Source organism: Limulus polyphemus, unplaced genomic scaffold (genome assembly GCF_000517525.1).
Source record: "Limulus polyphemus unplaced genomic scaffold, Limulus_polyphemus-2.1.2 Scaffold3093, whole genome shotgun sequence".
In the NCBI taxonomy this organism is placed as follows: domain Eukaryota; kingdom Metazoa; phylum Arthropoda; class Merostomata; order Xiphosura; family Limulidae; genus Limulus; species Limulus polyphemus.
The window spans coordinates 99,916-105,996 of NW_013668703.1; the positions used below are offsets into that span (position 1 = coordinate 99,916).

The 6,081-nt window shown below is 32.7% G+C and overlaps 1 pseudogene; it reads left to right on the forward strand.

Annotated features, from left to right (window-relative positions):
• Nucleotides 1–6,081, forward strand: part of LOC111088081 — a 51,607-nt pseudogene that overhangs the window by 30,347 nt on the left and 15,179 nt on the right.

The window sequence follows — 6,081 nt, forward strand, 5'->3', positions numbered from 1 at the left end:
TGGCGTCTATTTATTTGTGACCACGCTGTGTATTGTTATACTGATTCATACATACTACTATAAATCTATCGATTGAACTAGAAACAATTTTTGAAGTATAAGTTAAAGTTTAAAAGCCCTACAGTTACTGTAACAAAATGCTGGTCCGGCGACTGCCCTGTCTGCCGGACCTGCTACGGCGCACATTACTTTTTGCTACTGCTTCGCTTCAGTGCAAAACAAAATAAACGATAACTTGTGTGGAGGAGAAAAAGTTTTAAAAATTGAAAATGAATTGTCTGTACATGATCCACTAAATTCCTCGCTGTCATTAGATTGATGGTCCACAGTGATAGAACTGATCCTGCAGACCAGATAAAGAAAGAAGTAAAACTATGGTAGATGCTACTAATAGAAATGAAAACCTCTTGATTACAGGTCGTCTGCTATGAAGTTCCATCCAAGTCCAACCTATTTTAGTTATTTAAGCGTGATTACATTAACTTGTAATTAAATTACCTGACCTAATTATTTGATCCAATAACTTAATGCTGGCAAATCTAACGAAAACTGGTATTTTTTACTGCAAACTATACAAAAAATACGTATTTCATCAGTGTATTTCTCCTAGAATTAGATTAAGAAGAACCTAAAATATTTCTTCATAAATCCACTCAAGTACCATTCTTTGATCTTCGCAACAAATCACAGGGGCAACTACAAGTGATTCGTATATATTTGTTACAGCTATTCTTTTCTTACAAGGAAAGTCCTTTAACACATGTGCTGGTGTCAAATGTTGTCGAATATCAAATTTTCAAATTCTAAAATCCTATGTAGATCTAGACACCGTATAATTTAGTGCGAGTATGATTACTGTGTTTTAATAGAACGACCCCAATATTCTCTTTGCTGCTAAAAAATACAGACATGAATATAGCATGATACAGCGTAATAGAGAGAGAAAGATAAGAGAGGATTTTTTTTCTAAATGTACCGAGATCACACCATGTCAATTAAACATATGGACTGAAAGTGTACCCGTTATCCTTGCTGGCGTATGGAGAGTCTAGCCCATGTGTATTAAATATTTAAATCAGATAAATATAATATTGACGAAAATAATACATCTTTAATAGTTTAAAGGGCGGAGTGAAAACCAATTTTACTCAAATTATAATATATAATATAATGACAGGAGGCAGAAGGAAAGGACAAAAGATATATTTCATTGATATGATAAAAAAATTTTACGTATAATCCCATGTTGTGTTTGACATAATTTTAGCTATTTGTAGTAAATACTGTAGCATGTTGTACTTTTTTATTTTATAATTAAAAAAAATGATATATTGTTTTCATTTCTTGAACATTCTTTGGTAATCATGTATTTTTTTGTATTAGTAAGTCTAGGATTTTTCTCCAACTCAAGAACAGCGCGACTGTTACAAAAATTATTTTAGTTTCTGCTCGTATCCGTTAATATATACTTGGTGATGCATAAATTCTGCACTACCAGGATATTTCTACTTTCTGCCTTTGTAATGATTTTACCAAGACATGTTCATATTTCTTATTAAAGTGATTCATTGGGATGTCACTAACCTAGCAAGAACCTGTTGTGTAGGGATCGCAGTTCGCGACAAATTTTAATTTTAGACATCTTGGGCGTGAGACACCTTTGTCCCACACAAGTGTTGCGAAATGAAACTACTTCTGAGGACGTAAACGTAGGTGAAGGCGACGAATAAGAGCCTTTCGGACACTGTAGCAGACCCAACGATGTCAACACAACAAAGAAACATGCTTCGGATTCTGAAACAACATCATGTCTATCCTTATAAGCTGCACATATTCCAGAAGTTGACCCAAACCGGCGTGTGGAATTTTGTGGATGACGCAGGAGGAACTGGATTAACACTTCTTTCAGAGGGTCTTCGGATTGCAATTTGCAATGTTAATGGAGAAATGAACTGTCACAACTGCCGATACAAAAATACTCACACTAGGTTGCAGGAGCTCAAGATCAGGGAGCAAAGTAATGGTTTAGTATGATTTGAAAGGATGTAATATTACTGATTCAATTTTCTTTAAGGGGACACTAAACAGAGAACGATATATTGTTGTTTTTTTTTACAGGGTTGCCAACCGTCAGTCAATTAAAAGAAGTTACCTTTTAACACTGTTAATAAGCCAATAAATAGCACAAACGTTTCTTTTAATGATATCAGTTTTAAAAAATGCAGTGTCAGTAGAAAAAAAATACTGTTTATCTGTGTATCAGTAAAGTCAAAACTATAAGTTTGGCATGTGGTTCCGGTAAAATGTTTGCCAGTCCATTACGTCGGGTAACAACTGGGTGTCGGTTTTATGACAGGATGCGCTAATCTTACAACACTACACTTGTTCTTTGGAAAATAAATCAATCACTTGGCGTTTTTCACATGCTCAAATAACCTTCAAGATTCGAAGCAAAGAATCAAAATAGTCTGCATAATCGTACAGTTTTAAATGAATTGCAGCCAAATGAGTGACATTGATTCGTGATATCAACGATGAACGTGTTGAACAGCTGTAAGCTTAAGGCAAGACTTAGAAAAGTCATGGTGGTGCGTGACTTTGGCATCGCCTTGTAAGTATTTAGTTTTTAAGTTTTATTATTCAGGTACAGTTTAGCTATCATTTCAGCGTTCATATTTTCTTCAAGTCGATAGTAAGACATTGCGAGATTGTTTAATACAAGTACACAGGTTACAGCCGTGGCTAGTCGAGTGGGAATACTTGAAATCATTATTTTGTGCTAATTCACCTATGTTTATGCTCTTGAAAGATATAATCTTCTGTGAGTTTTTCTGTAAAATTATGAAACTTTTAATAAGTATGTCATCAAAAGTTAATCATTTGTGTTAACTTCCAATAAATCATTAAACTCTAATTTTTCAGTAACTGTAAATCATCAATCGTAGCACAAAAATCACGCCCAATATCACTTACAGAGCTGAAATTTTTACATGAATAAATGGCAATATATATATTATTGGTTCAATTGGACTTTTTTTCCAGGAATATGTCTATTTATCTTCAATAAAGTAGAAGATTCGAAAGTTTGGGCGTACAGAATCGTATTTCCATGTTTATGGGCGGTTGCCCTATGTTTTCCTTTGATCCAGGTGAGTGAAATAACTTACTTAGAGAAATCAATAGAAACTTGGTAAAAAATATGTAATGTAAAAATAAATAAAAAACTGTGAAAGCAAGTCTTCACATAAAGACGAAATATATAAAAATAAACAATATTAGTGATCTAAGCTTTTCACCACACATAATGATATTTATCTAGATTGATTCATTTCCGATCTTTTCACATATTATGATGAAATAATGTCTACCTTTTGAAAATGCAGGGTTTTATAGTAATATATGAAATTTCTCAAACGTTAATATCTCTGTCAGTCATTCTTTTGTGACCTGTTTCTAAAAAAGCCATAAAAGAGTTGTAACGTTGTGATATTTCTGATCAATAAAGGAAAGCAAATGAGGTAGATGAATTTGGCCACATGTTCATTAAAATGAACAGTGAAACAATTAGACTCACAAAAGTGTTGGAAAATAAAATATACCATTTCAAAATAAATATTTTTCTCTAAACGAATTGAGAACAATTGGAATTTAATCATTATTTACGATGACCCTAAAATGGAGAACTAGTGTAAGTGTGTGGATGTGAAAAGGAAAAGTATCGAAGAAGATAACTTTCAAAAACAAAATAAGGAAATTGTGCTGAGAAAAAAAAAAGGAATATACGAAAGTGCATTGAGCTTACATCTTAATTCTATATCATTCTAAAGTGTATGCCGTGCAAGAGCATGCTTTGAATTTTGCTACAGGCTATTTAGATAAAATAAATACAAGAAACTAAAGTATTCTACAGAAGTCAAACACATTTACTTGATCAGTTCCTAGTTGGACATTGAATAGTGTTTTTATTATACTGAAATGGAAGACGCGGGCATTTTAATAGAATATGCTGGATCCTATATAAAATTAATATTATTTTATGTAACCCCAGGTGTCGGCATAATTTGCATATTACGTAATATTTACGTAACCCCCAGACAGCATTATTTTTCTGTTATGTAACAGTTGCGTAACCCCAGGCGGCTGCATCCTTTGGGTGCCCAACACGCGCCCTAACTACTCACATCTCTGGCCCCAAAGTGTAAAACGTGGTTATTGAGGTAACTGGCGCGAACTCTTGGATTCACAGTTCGAACACACTAACCATTGAGCCTCGATTGGCCGCAAAACTATAGGAAATATGTTCGTTGATAAACGCTGTGAAATGTCAGCAATGCTTATATTCACAGGAAAGTAGTCCATTGTAAACATGTTTTAGAGAGAAATATACACGTGTATATATATATAGAGAGAGATAGATACAAATATTTTGAGCTTTAGTAAAAATGTAAAAAAAAACAATAACTTGCTAAATCTGATTTCCCAGAAATTTACATTCTATGTTTACAGTTTATTAACTGTCGTATTTGAAAATAGTGTTATTGTATGTATTTTTGATATGTGGATTTGTTTCACGTAAAAATTTTACAACATTTTTTATAAAAATCCGTGTTTATAACTGTATTAAATATCTTCAAATTTCTCTCTTTGAAGCATTGCTCTCACCTTTATAGTCCTTTTGTGAATGCAATTCTGGTGTTAATAGCTCTTTGTAAATATCATTATGTTAAAGCTTAAGTATCAAATTTAAGGGTTAAAGTTAAACTTACTCTAAAACTTAAAGTAATCACCTGAATCACATAACCAAGAGATAAAACCAAGAAAGTGAATACATATAAATTATTATTTTGTGTGTGGATAAAATATTCCTCTATTGATCCAGATAAATTGTAGCCACCTCTTCATCACTCACCTGATTCCTATTTGCTGATAAAGCCCATGTTCACTCGATTAATTGTAGTCTTATTGCTCTTTTCTGTGGTTAAATTTTGGTTAAATGGTTAAATTTTATTTTTGGTTTAATCGTAGGCCTCAAAGGTTACTAAGACAGGAAGGAAACTACATCAAATTTGCTTTGAAATGCGGGTATTCGGATATCAAACTGCTTCAAAGCTAGAGCTGGATTCTTTTATTCTCTTTGTTAAAAATGCTACATTGAGGGTAAGGTTTTTTGAATGACGATTTTTATTTATAGAAAATGCACAACAACATTGTATAAAGGTTAAATGTGCCGTCACATATTATTTTCGATCATAAAACAGGAAGGTATTTAATGGATAAAATGAGTTTACATTTCAAAGTTTTATTACTGCATATTTGAGAATTACCATAGTAATAAATTACAAAATAAAGAAAAAACAGCCCTAAAGCTTACAGGAACAAACAACAACAAAACACTAAAGATTTTTACTATCACGAGTAATTTCAACGCTAGGCATAGACCAGGCGAAACAAATCGACACGGGTCGAACTGAAAAAAATTAAATAAAATCTGAAACAAACAATACAAAACACGAGGATGACGTCTCCCATTAATTCATACTAGTAATATAAAAAATCTGGGGAAATTTAGTTGAATGGACGTCAACTGCCTGTTATAGAAACACAAGTGTAGAGGACGACTTGTCGAAAGCCCTAAAGGTGAAAGGCGGAAAACTTTCGAAACATCGTCCTCTACACTTGTGTTTCTACAACAGGCATTTGCCGTCCATTCAACTAAATTTCACCATGAATTCTCTGCCTGGTATTCTATCAAAGAATAGATAAAATCTGATTACGACTGAGCACCAAAAGGAGAATTTAGGTCGTCAGGAAAAAAAAAAACGTGATGTTGAACGTACTAGTTTGAGCAGTATGTCTGTTAGGAATTATCCAAAGCAGATGAAGGTATATCAAGGTAATATTAACAGTTGATTATGTTTTATATATAAAGAATGCATTATAAAACAGACGAAAAAACTTAGAGTTTAAAAGATATATATATATACACAGCGTGGTCACAAGTAAATAGATACCACTTTTTCAGACAAAATGAACTTTTTCAGTCATATTCACATGAATTGATATATTTATAATTTAATTAAT